The sequence below is a fragment of the Psammomys obesus genome, unplaced genomic scaffold (genome assembly GCF_907164565.1).
Source record: "Psammomys obesus unplaced genomic scaffold, mPsaObe1.curated_primary_1811, whole genome shotgun sequence".
In the NCBI taxonomy this organism is placed as follows: Eukaryota; Metazoa; Chordata; class Mammalia; order Rodentia; family Muridae; genus Psammomys; species Psammomys obesus.
This window is the reverse complement of record NW_026585797.1, coordinates 16,804,225-16,817,956: the sequence shown is the minus strand read 5'-3', so window position 1 is coordinate 16,817,956 and position 13,732 is coordinate 16,804,225. Positions and strand designations below refer to the sequence as shown.

The following is a 13,732-nucleotide window of genomic DNA, read 5'->3' as shown; positions in this document are numbered from 1 at the left end:
CCTCTGTTTTAAAAAGTAGAACAGCAGTTCAACAGCACAGGACTTGTGATGCATTGGTACTGTAAAAGGCCTGCAACAAAATTCATGGCCTCAGCTCTCAACTACTGTTTAGAAAATCCCTTGAACAGACAATAGTACTTTGTATTGTACACACAACACAGATTTCTAAATAGGACCATGAAACTGAGAGCATTCAATAAAGGTTTATACTTAATCAGATTTGTCCTCTCCTTCTTCCCCACAGTGTTATATGCCTGCTCCTGTTGAATTCACGGCTGCCATAGTACTATGATTTCTGGGCCTGCTGGATTCTCTGTTAGACTGGGAGAGCCTGGGGGCAGCCTTTCATGTCATTTTACCATGTGCTGGCCTGGGCCTCTGTACAGAATAGGCCCTCTGTAAGCACAGCCTGACAGAATGCATGGACTAGTATTTAGATATAAAAAAAGTATTTTTTTTTTTCTTAAACCAAGGAACAGCTTTTATTGGAGCATTTCTGTGAAAAAAAAAAAAAAAAAAAAAAACAGTGTTTCTGATTCTACTTCTTAAAAGAATATAATTGTTCAAAGGTCATTCTTAAATTTACTTTTTATGGAGATATTTTTTTCAAGAGAAATGCTGAGAGAAAAGTTACGCTGCAGTGAGCACACAGTCTACTTAGTAAGCATTTATAATACAGCACCTTCTACATTATTTAAAATACTGACCAGTTGTTCCATGTAGTCAGTTACCAGTTTCTGTATTTCTCATCACCCTGGCTCTCAGTCTGGCAGCAAGGTGCTGACTCAGAACAACACAAAGAGTGTTTCTTTACATTTCATTCAAGGAAAAGCTCCCTGAAAATGTACATTTAAAATTCTGGAAAATACAAATCAACACTGCCTTGACCTTGAGGTCCCTATCCTTACCAGAAGGCCTGCCTCCTAAACCTAGTTTCCATTGTTAGCTGGTTACTTTCAACGAGCGATGGATATTCATTTCCAGAAAACACTACCAGGAACCTTTATGATATCATAGACACTATTCAACCCAAACTGACTAAACCACAAAATGCAAAAGCACGCAATTAAGTTCTTTCAGGGGGGCCCTGGACTATTTCGGTACAGACTCAGTGGATGGCAGCCTGAGCAAGAGTAACTGAGAACCTAAGATAGGCAGCTTGTGGCCCACCAGAGCTTGTCGTGGCTGCAACTTAAGATGCTTAAGAACCAAACTTTAACTTGTCTTAGATCAAATTAAGAATCCCCTCGAGTCATGGGAATTTACAAAGGAGGCAAGAGTTATTATTTATTCCATATAGATTATATTTCATATCCCTCCTTGTTGGAGAAGGAAACACGAAGAGCTACTTCTTGGTTACAGAAGTGCCCTCTCTAAGTAAATTAGCAAATGTAGTACTAAAAAATTTACCTTTTATAGAATCATAGAAGAGTTGGGACAAACACTGATTTGAAACTGCTATTGGTATACAACTAGAAGAAATGAGGTATTCCTGCACTGGTTATAACAGAACACGAATCATTGTACTACTGAGCAATTAAAGAATAGCCTCATAATGATGACATACTCATTTTCTTTAAAAACATGCATTAAGTTTATTATCAGAAAAAAATTAAAGAAAAATTTGCCCTAAATCTGAGTATTTTGAAATAAATTCTAATACCAGTTTATATGCCTTTTTATGTGAAAATATTAAAGGTTGCCAGTTTCAGTTTAAAAACATTAAAAATAGTAAAATGCAATTGATGGTTAACAGTAAACTGTATTACGACAGTAAGCAGTCTTATTCTCAAGGAATAAAAACAATGAAAATAATTTAGTCATTACCCTCTCCTTGCTCTTCTTTAGTCCTCATCCCCCACACACTGATACCCACATCTCCCTCTCCCTGGAGGTACAACACTACCTTACAAACATACAGCACTTCAACCATGGTGTAAGTTATTCAGTCTGATACAACAGAAAATGCTTTTGTCCTGGAGACATTTTTGTCAGCACTCCTAAAATGCTCTCTTTTGAAATAATACACATGTACCAAAGGAATGAAATTTTTAATAGTTTATTATTTATTTATTAATTTAAATTTATTCACTTTGTATCCCGGCTGTAGCCCCCTCCATCTCCTCCCAGTCCCACCCTTCCTCTTCTCCCCCTATGTCCCTTCCCTAGTCCACTGATAGGGGAGGACCTCCTCCCCTTCTATCTGACCCTAGCCTATCAAGTCTCATGAGGGCTGGCTACATCATTTCTTCTGTGGCCCTGGCAAGGCTGTACCCCTCCCAGGGGGAGGTGATCAAAGAGCCGGCCCCTGAGTTCATGTCCCCTTACTAGGGAACCAACTTGAAAACTGAGCAGGGGTTCTAGGTCCTCTCCATGCATGGTCCTTGGTTGATATATCAGTCTCTGCTAGGTCCCCTGGGCCTAGGTTTTTTGGCTCTGTTGGTCTCCTTGTACAGTTCCTGTCCCCTCCAGGTCTCTCTATCTCCCTCTTCTTCCAAAAGGTTTCCTGCTCTCTGCTCAAAGTTTGGCTATGAGTCTCAGCACCTCCTTAGATACACTGATGGGTAGAGTCTTTTAGAGGCCCCCTGAGGAAAGCTCCTGTCCTGTTTCTTGTCTTCTCCTACTTCAGATGTCTATCCTGTTTGACCTTCTGAGTAAGGTTTCAGTGTTATTTAGCTTCTTTAGGACTATAGATTTTAGTAGGTTTATCCTATATTATATGTCTAATATCCACTTATAAGTGAGTATGTACTATGTGTGTCTTTCTGCTTCTGGGATACCTCATTCAGGATGATCTTTTCTAGTTCCCACCATTAGCCTGCAAATTTCATGATTTCCTTGTTTTTAATTGCTCAGTAGTATTCCATTGTGTAAATGTACAAAAGAGATTCACTGAAGTTTAAGTCACTGGAATTTCCCACTAAAACTTAGTGGAGAAATGAGAAAACTTCAAAAGAAAGTTCACTCATTAGAATAATTCTGAATGTAGTCATACAATATACTCTTGTAACTTCCACTGTATTAGAAGCCACACATATTTTGGTATTTAAATATTTCTACTTATAGTAAACTACATATAAACACTACTTTTTCATCACTAAGATGAAAAAGGTCCCTCAAGGCCATAGCATAAGAAACAGAATATATATCTAAATTCTCTTGTCTAACTGGTATCACAATCTTATGCACTGACTTAAACGAGAAAAGTAATAATATATACAATCTCAGTGAAAGTCATTCAGCTTGCTTTTTGTTTCCTTTCAAAACAAGGTCCTGGACAGAGCCTCAAACTCCCTATGTAGCCAAGGCTGAGCTCCAACTCACTCTCCTCCAACTTTAACCTCCTGAGTACAGAATTTATAAACACATGTTACCATGCCTAGCAACAAGATTTCTTTTAATAACACTGTCAAATTCATGTTGATAAAAGATTCTAGACCCTCAACTACGGAAGTTTGCTATTAAAAGCATTACTCATATCCAATTAAAAACCGACAGTAATAAATGATTTAGTTGGAATCAGATAATAAAGACTTAAACAGAAGTAATTGACCAGAACTGAGTTCTATATGGTGCCTACAAATCATGTATCGTTCTATATGGTACCTACAAATCATGTATAGTTTTAAAGTTAAAGTTACATTAGTGATATTTTGTGTCACAGGAGGTTCCGGGGCTACAATAATGGTCTGCGCACTGCTGGAGTTCAGGGAGGACATCTAGGTGGACTATAAAATGTCAGAGAGTCACTGATGCCTGAGGCTTATTTAAAGTCATGCAGTTACCAAAGGTGTCAGCATCTTCATGGAACAAAAGAGTTGAACTAGGAGAAATAGTCTATTAAGACAGGTCAGCAACCAGGAAGCATCTAGCATAAGATAATAAGGCTGACTAACAAGATAAGAGGAAAACCAAGAGAGTGTGGTGTCCCGGAAAGCATGTATTAAGAAGTAGCCAAATGTATCTAAACTGATGATCGGTCAAATAAGATAAGGGTGAGGAACTGGCCAGTGGGATTAGCAGCACCAGGGGCACTGTCGAGCTTGAAAAGAACAGATTAGAAATATCAACCTTTTATACAACGGGAAATGACTACAAACATCCGCTACAAACATTCCTTGGGAGTGGGTGCTGCAGCTGGCATGAACACTACCCTGGACATGATAAAACCTATGAACATGGAACCAGGGCATCTGGTAGAAATCAAACTAAGTGAAACCTGGAACAAATACAGATTCAGAGATGATTTTTTTTTTTTTTTCCAAATAGCTGCATACCCTAAATAACAGAGGTGGGGGTGGGGATGCTGTTGCTCAGCATTAACCACAGGCCAGGAAAAGAAGAGTCAGTCTCCAAAGTAACACTGGGAAGAAGGAAGGCTTCTAGAGCAGAGACCCCGTCCTAGGTGCTGTCATCCTGGCAAGTCTCCTGACATCTTTTTCCTGTTTATCCTAAATAAAAATTGGGCATTATATGTCCTAGCCACAAATGTAAAATGTTTGTGCATGGGCAAACACACTAGTGAGATTACAGTTATTCACACAAGAAAAGAGCCAAGTCATACTGACATCTAGTTCTTCCTCTTTAGAAATGAAAACAAATGAAGAAAAGCCATTGGCAGGAAGGAAAACACAGGACACAGGAACAAATGCAAACAACTGAAGACAGGAAAACTCACAGACAGAACTTTGGAACACTTAGGCAGATGTGATGGCCCCACGACACACGACTATGACAAGAGGTCATCAGAGAAGGCACAACCCATCAGTTGTGGAAGATTTAGAACAAGGAATGAGGAACTCTGAGGGATACTAAGTACAGAGGTGGGAGAGTTCAAAGGTCAACCAGCCATGCTGATCTCTGCAATGAGACCACAGGTGAACTACAGGAGCTTCGCTGAGGCTCTCACAGGTGCTCTGGGCAACACTGCCTTCAGTCACATCCATAGAAAGTATCTTGCTACAGTTGTGAGGCTGAACATTTTCTGTCAGATTAGATTTTATATTCATTTTAATCATATGTACAATAGCTCTGTTCAACTTGTCCTAATCTTACAATTTTACATCTCCACTTCCTAGTAAGAGATGTTATAGTCAGATAATTTCACAAATCTTCAGAATATAAATAGGAGAAGTCAAAATAACACATCAACTAGAAAACTTTGGAAAAGCTAAATACTTTTAGAAAAGGTAAATATCAGAGTATCATTAAAATTTGAATTCTCATTTTGGCTATGTAGGGTTACATGTTTTTTTTAATATTCATTGTTCAATTAGACTTTATTTAATGTTTTTCTACAGCTTAAACTTTTTAGTTGCATACTTTTATTTTTTCGTCGGCTGCATATCACTGGGTAGATATGCCACACACTCCTAATGCTCCTGAAGAGAAGAAACATACACCACACAAAAGTGGCTGAGATGTAAGAGTTTAGAATAAATTTCTTATTTTGAAAAGATGATGGGAAGATTGAAAATTCTAAGGCTGAAACCATAGGTAGCCTACAAACATTGAATACAATGATTTTTTTCTTAGCACATACATGGCTAGGAAACAAGGGGCAGACCCACGCTCATTTGAATCTGCTGACTTAAATGAGAAAAGTTTGCACTCATATTCTACCCCTGGAAGCACTGGGATGAATTTAGTAACTCACGGGTATAGTCGTGCAAATCTCTGTGCATGATAATCGCTCATGAGGTGGTAAAAATGTTCATAAAACTACGAAATGACATTTACAATATATTTTAAATTATCAGCAAGTTTAGAAACAACTGATGAATTCTAATGCCATTATTAAAATTAATCACTTAGAAAGAGAGGCTAAATTTGAATACTTAACTAGTAGAATGACAACAGTCACTGGAGTCTTACTTAGATGCTCTTCTGGGGAGTAAAATAATAACTCACACTTTTAATGTACAGATCACATACAAGTTTCAGAAATTCCAACTACACAGGAAACTCTGACAATTGAGGTCTGTTTTTGTGGAGAATATAAAGAATGACCCGTTAAAGGACAAGCCCAGGCAATTAAGATCTGAGCAGTGTTTAGAGAAACCCAAATACAAAATGTGCCCCATGCTCTGGCCTTTTGTGCTGACTGGGTTAGAAAAAGGGTTAGGAACAACATGAACAGTAGCTTCGGAAGGAATCCATGACCTCGGGTAGACCTGAGGATGGCAGAATTTAAACAACTAAGAAGCCATGGCCAGCTGTGTGACATACACACATATTCATCCTGACTTTATTTTTAATAACAAAAAATTATGCTAGTTACTTTTAAAAACTCAGTTTAGAAATCACCGAATATTTAAATATTTCTTGTCTAACACAACAGAAAATGCTGATTCTTTGAAGGCAAGCTCTGAAAAAGCAATTATTTTAAGATATGGGGAATCAAACATACCAGGCATAAACTGTCAGCTGAGTAATCCCAGCTTTTTATATTTTTCTTAATAGTTGCAACATTTATAATAATAATTATTATTAATAAATTATTTTAATAATTACAATAATTATAATATAATGTATTATAAAAGTTATTATTATAATATTTATTATATTATTATAATATTTATTATATTATTATATTTATATAATATTATATAATATAATATTTATTATAATTATTATAATATAATATTATAATAATTATTATAATGATTAACTTTTTGCTTTTTTGTGCATTTTACATCATGTACCCCAATCCCACTCATCTCCCTGTCCATCGCTATCCACCCTCTGCCCTTGCAATTCTTACTTCCCACCCTGCCCTCACGAACAAAACATAACAAAACACTAAAATCCATCTCTCGGAAGCTGTAGTGTGTCACAGGTGTCCATACAGTATACCCTTTTGTCCACACGTCTTTCCTTGCAGGTGTTCATTGCAGTGAGTCACTGGTCTGGTCTGAGGCCTCTGGCTTCTGTTCCACCTTTGATACTGGATCCTCACAGGGACTCCTCTCAGATACCCTGTTGCTGCCCGGTGTCATGGAGACCCTACAGCTTTGGATCTGTAGGAACGGCCCTTCATGCATTCTTGTAGTTAGTAGATGAGGTAGATGCTGGGGCGGGCCAACTCTGGGCCTGGTGGTAGCTGGGTTGGTCAGATCACCAGCTCTCCCTCACCCACACCACCTAGGGGAGCTCTCCAGCCCTGACTTCACCCAATGCCCCAGCCAGCAAGGGGAAGGGCCAGCTCTGCTGCTCTCATGCCCTGGGGGATAGCTCACCTGCACCCACACCACCAGGGCCAGCTCCACTCACTGGCCTGGGTGAGGAACAGGGCCCACTCTCCTGCTTGCTCTCACGACCTTGGAGCACCTCTCCTGTCTGTGCAGATGGAGGGGTGGAGGCAGGGAGTGTGTGTGGGGATGTGTGGAGGTGTGGGGAGCATCCCTCTCTCTTGCCCACAGTACCACAATACCATAGGAAATGTAAAGTTTTAATCTCAACAACAAGCACCGGCATACTGTTTGACCAACCATACACTTTTTAGAAGAAGGTAAAATAGTTAAGTGAAGATAAAATAGTTATTGCTGAGCAATAAAGGCAGAATTAGAAAAGTAATGTTAATTCCTAACCTGAAATTGACTCTTCTATACATTACTACATCTATTAGCCAAAAGATGTAACAAAATATTTAGTAAAAACAAAATGCCTTCCCTCCAGTTTTGATGCTACCTTCTACAGAAGAAGATTTCCTTTTTCTTTTCTCTTTCTTTCCCTTTTTAAATTTTTTTTTTTAATTTTTCGAGACAGGGCTTCTTTGTATAGCCTTGTCTGTCCTGGACTCACTTTGTAGACCAGGCTGGCCTTGAACTCACAGAGATCTCTCCAAGTGGGATTATGCACCATAGCAGCCTGGCTGGACACTTTAAGAGGTTATGGAGTAGGGTTATGTGAAACATGCCACATTCTTCATGCTTCTTGAGATGATGTTTCTGAAGACAGTAACTCAAGAGATGCCAGCAAATGGAGTGTTTTGTTTGGTGGCTGTTTTCTCATTTGCCGGCAAAGCATGATGTAATATGGTCAACACAGACTTTGACATGTTACCTTTGCTTTTAAGTATTTTATGGTCTTAACACCACATTCTGAAGATTACCGAAGTGAGCTCTACTGGACACATGTTCCTTCCTCTAATCAACTTAACATAGCTTATTCAGCCAGGTCTTAAGATCTCCTCTATTACTTTGGCCAAAATGCAAAATTAACATGATTTCAAAATGAGGATAGGGAAATCTTATATAACCTCATGTTATTTAATCTCAAAATATTTTTCCTATTTCAAAGTAAAAAATATTTTTATGACCCTAATACTCTGAAATGAGAAATGTAGGTGCCTCTAGCTGGAGAGAGAGGCAACTACCTAAACAAACAGCTACCAATAAAAATTAGGAATCAGACCAAAGACAACAAAGACCAAAGCTTTTCTCACATGATATATATGCTGAATTCGAAAAAGTGATTTTTTTAAAAAATAAAACCTTTCTTTCAAAAACCATACAGCAAAAACATTTTTATTCTTTTAAATATCCTAAAGTGCAACTAAAAATGTATGCTTACAGGAATCAGTTAATCTTTAATCTATGACAATTAATTAATTCTTTTCATTTATCTCACCACTGAATGGAAATTCTGGAATTATGAAAAGTTTGAAGTAAGAATTCAACAGACACTCTTTCAATTAGCAGCTTAGAGTTTGTTAGGTAACACTATGAAGCTCTGCCGATGCTGAGGGCTGAGGAAAGTCTTTGAAGCTTAATTTACTTTCCTTAAAATGGAAACCCCCTTTAAACATCAGCTGTGTTGATTGAGTCATTCTATTTCCTAATTTTTGCCAAAATGTATTTTTCCTTTGAAACGCAAGAATCATCATGTTTCCAGCTTAGATGTAATAAAAACCCAAGTTTATAATTAAAAAGATATGAAGATTAAATGAATAAAGCTACTTTATCTTGCTTGACTCATCTATTTAATCTGAATTACATTTAATTTAGAGAAATGATATAAGACATACACGGAACACACAGAACATTCTCTTTGAACAATAACTTGTGCAGATGATACAAATATCGCACTGCCAGCAATGAAAATTGTGATATCTTTCCCTGCATCTACTTATACCAGTGACTGATTCTTTTATTAAAGAGTCCACATTAGGGTCTTGCCATGTGGTCCAGACTGGTCTTGAAGCTATGGGCTCTGTGTTCTTCCTGCCTCAGTCTTATGAGTTGATGGGACTACAGGTATGGACCAGCGCGTCTAGTGTCATATTTTTAAATCCAGCTCTACAGAAAAGACTTCCCAAGGTGGTTGAAAGGAACATAGACTTAGGCAAAGCAACACTGAATAAAATTTCTCTCCAGACAGCCTGTTGATTTCTCTAGAAATCAATACCGCATTACACTAGAATCTGGGCTTTTAAAAAACAAAAGCACAATTTTAACTAAAGATCAAAGAAAATGTGACTTCATTAATAATCAAGAATTAAGATATCTTGTTTGATACCTCAGTCTCAAAAAACCGCACTCTCCCAAAGTTACTGTTTTGTTTGTTTGTTTGTTTTTTTCAGGAAAACCTGGCAAAGTAAAGTGACTGTATGCCACTGGCAGAGAAATAGATACAAGGACATGTCTCCAAGACTGCTTGATCTCCTAAACTTGACCCCTACTCCCTGCGGAGGGACTGGCATCTGAATGGTGAGGATAGCGTAGAGTCAGGTGTGGCTGCCACAGGCCGCAGGACTCACAGCAAGCCAGCCCCCTGCTTCGCAGATTCACTCTAAGCTCAATGAGTGACAGAATGGTTTATGCTCTGGAAAGATTTACATGATTTTACTCTCTATGTTCATGCTGAACTTCTGTAGAATTGTTCTGAGGAAACGAAGACACATACAAAATACTTTAAATGCTTATCAAACACCAGCTGGCATTGCTTGGCATATCCTCACTGCACTAAGAAAGAATGGAAGCAATTCTGATTTTCCAGTTTAGGTCTATGACTCTCTGGGGATCTTCAGTGTCTGCTGTTACGTCCCCCTTTTCATCTCTAATTCTGTTAGCTTGCATCTTTTCCCTTCACCTTTGTAGTTAAGTTGTCTAAAGGTTTGTCAGTCTTAATGATTTTCTGTAAGAACCAACTCTTGTTTCATTGATTATTTATATTGGTTTGTTGTTGTTCTGTCTATTTTATTAATTTAAGCCCTGAGCCTGGTATTTATTCCTTTGGGCATGATTTCTTCTTTTCGTTCTAGAGCTTTCAGGTGTGCTGTTAACTTACTAATGAGAGGGTTCTCTAAGTTCTGAAAGCGATTAGAGATGTACATGGCTTGCTCACTACGGCATAAAACACTTACATGAGCTGTAACCTGTAAATTTTATCTAAAATGTCAAAATTGGAATTGTAGTTTTCAAATTCCTTAATAAATACCTACTTTTAATTTTTAAAAGGTAAGCTTATTTATTATTTAATTATCAGGGAGTTGGAGTAATAGGTCAATGAATAATATCTACAATGTTTTATGGGAGCTCTTTTTTTCTTTAGCTTGCCTCTAACACAGATTATCAGTAATACTTTTTAAAAACATATTTTATATCATAACATATGGTATACTTTTCATAGTAATACCTTGGGTAATTCTATTCTTTTTTTTAATTTTAATTTTTATTAATTACAATTTATTCACTTTGTATCCCCCCTATAGCTCTGTCCCTCCTCACCTCCCAATCCCACCTTCTTTCCCTTTCTACACCCATGGCCCTCCCCAAATCCACTGATAGGAGAGATCCTCCTCTCCTTCCTTCTGATCCTAGTCTATCAGGTCTTATCAGGAGTGGCTGCCCTGTCTTCCTCTGTGGCCTGGTAAGGCTGCTACTCCTTCAGGGATGGGTGATCAAAGAGCAGGCCAATCAGTTCATGTCAGAGACAGTCCCTATTCCCATTACTATGGAACCCACTTGGACACTGAACTGCCATGGGCTACATTTGCACAGGGGTTCTAGGTAATCTCTATCAATGGTCCTTGGTTGGAGTATCAGTCTCAGAAAAGACCCCTGATTTTTTGGTTCTGTTGCTCTCCTTGTGGAGCTCCTGTCCTCTCCATGTCTATTTCCCACTTCTTTCATAAGATTCCCTGCACTGTGCCCAAAGTTTGGCTATGAGTCTCAGCATCTGCTTTGATACCCTGGGGTAATTCTATTCTATACAGAAAATTAAAAGTTAATTCCTAGCCAGGCAGTAGTGACACAGGTCTTTAATCCCTGCGCTTGGGAAGCAGAGGCAGGTGGATCTCTGAGATTGAGGCCAGCCTGGTCTACAAAGTGAGTTCCAGGTCAGCCAGGACTACACAGAGAGACCCTGTCTCAAAAAAAAAAAAAGTTATTATTTTTTTTTCTGAGTATAGTATGACTTCAATCCGTCTCTGCCACAGCGACTTGGAGGTGGGCTAAGAATGAGATACTGGGCGGGAGTGGAAGCGCAGGCAGGAAGCATGCGCAGTCTGAGGAGCCTCTTCATGCCCTGCTTTCCTGGGGCAAGTTCTTGTCTGCACTTTCAGAATTTACCACACTAACTTAATTTGCTGCAAGCTCACCTGTCTCTCAAGCTTCTTAAAGGCAACGACTATAATACTAACTAGACGTCTTTGAGAGGCCACAGCAAAGAATACTTTTAAGTTTAGAGTAAACGAAGAGGCATTTTACAAACTTCAAGGTTTATAAACCACTTAAGAAATGCTTACTTTTCTAGCAGTTCCAATTTGCTAGAAGTTGCTTTGAGCAAATAAGGTTAACATAAACCCTCAGCATGCAAACACATTTATACAGAGTCTAAAACAAAGTCTCTGTGTGAGTACAGGTGGCCATTACTACAGCTCTGGAAAAACAGCTCTGCCCCAAACTAAGCTCTGCAGGACTACAGGTTTTCATTAAGACTTCTATTCATGTATGTGCGATATGCATACGTACGTATGTGTGTGTATAAAAACATATTTTAAGGTTTATTTCATGTTTTAGTCATGCGGCTGTGTGTGTACACACAGGTCTGTGCGCTTCTGACTGCAGGGACCTGTGGAGTCAGAGGGCACTAGATCCCTGGAGGGAGCTGGGGTGGTTGTGAGCTTCCTGTCTTGTGTGCTGAAAATTGAACTCAGGTTCTTTGCAATAGCAGTACTCACTCTTAAGCACAAGGCCATCTCTCCAATCCCCAAGATTCCAATTTTAAACATATATGTAAATTGTTTGATTTGGTGTTCCTATATTTCATATCCTAACATATTTGTATAATTACTTATCCATATTTAAACCTTATTTAAACATTACACAAATATTACAATCTTATCTAAAATATTTTTATTAATTCCTTAAGAGCGGTATACAATGTATTTTGATCCTGTTCAGCACAACTCCTCCCCCTATCTCCTCCTAGATATACCCTACAATTACAGATTTCCAGATAGAAACCAAATGCCTCAACTGCCTGAAGGGTTATGAAAACTAAAGCATGAAGAAATTGCTCAAGACTCTATAGTCATTTGCAAGTGAGGCTATAGTTGAACATCCATTTGCCTGGCTGTGAGCGAAGGATTTCTTCTAAAAGACTAATTGTTAATGAAAAAAAAAATTAGTGGCCATTTTACAACTGATCACATTCTTATTTTATAATACATAAACTTTCTAGGAAGACTATGACTTAAAATGACATCAAGCACATTACTGACCAAAACCAAGTAAGGTGTAGCCGTGATGCCTATGCCCCATGGCTCTGTGGCAATGCCTCTGAGACAGTGTGACTCTGAGCAGACATTTAAGACACAAATATACAAACTCATAGAGTCTACTGTTATGAAAGTTTATGGTAAATGGAAAGACCCCCATCTAAGTTTCTGAAGTTTGCAAGATTACCTTTATCAGATCCAGTTGTTTCTCTACTGTGAATCTTTATTTTTATCTGTTTCTCTAATAATCACTCTTTCCACTGCAAGAATCTTCCCAGCAATTCTTTCTGCTCTTTTACAGAACATGAAAGTGCTTTTATATTATCTATATCTTATTGGCTGACAGACATACTTCTCAAATTGATTTAAGATAATATAGTAATACAACCAGACATTCAACTTCTATGCCTTTGAGAGAATTGAAAAGTTTCTTCTCAGAAAAATATGGACCACAGCATTAAAATGTTAAGAGTTTATGGGGAGGAGAGGCCCCTTACTTCTAGTCATTAAAAGAAAACCTCTCAAGTCAAGCCAAGTGTTTCTGTGGAGCAGGAAGAAACAGCCTGGATGTGCACTGCACGGTGCCCTTTCTATAATAACCAGCAGCGATTGTGTTATTGTTATTAAGCCTGCTGGACATCTGCAGCATTAGAAATTTAAAGCTTCTAAGATGGGAGACAACATAGTTACTACAGTGATTTGAAAACAGAACTCCATGTATTTTTAAACTTCATACATGAGCATGTTTATAATATAATTGTCAACTTTATATCATACCTTACTCTTATAAAATATTTTCATGTCACCTCAACAGTTACCTCAACAAATACCATTTTCATTTTTGAAATAAAAATTAATAAAAGGTACAAGCAAAAATATACATAATATTTCCAGGTCCAAGCATTTCCTCTTTAAGGTTTATAGTTACATAGAGACTAATAAAACTTCTATAATGATAAATCCCATATACTTTCACAGTGGGACAGTAATATGATCCTCAAACTTCAA

General features: G+C 38.0%; 1 protein-coding gene across 4 annotated transcripts in view; it reads right to left on the bottom strand.

Moving 5' to 3' along the window:
• Positions 1-13,732, bottom strand: part of Ahi1 (Abelson helper integration site 1) — a 149,702-nt gene that overhangs the window by 68,341 nt on the left and 67,629 nt on the right. The window lies entirely within an intron of this gene.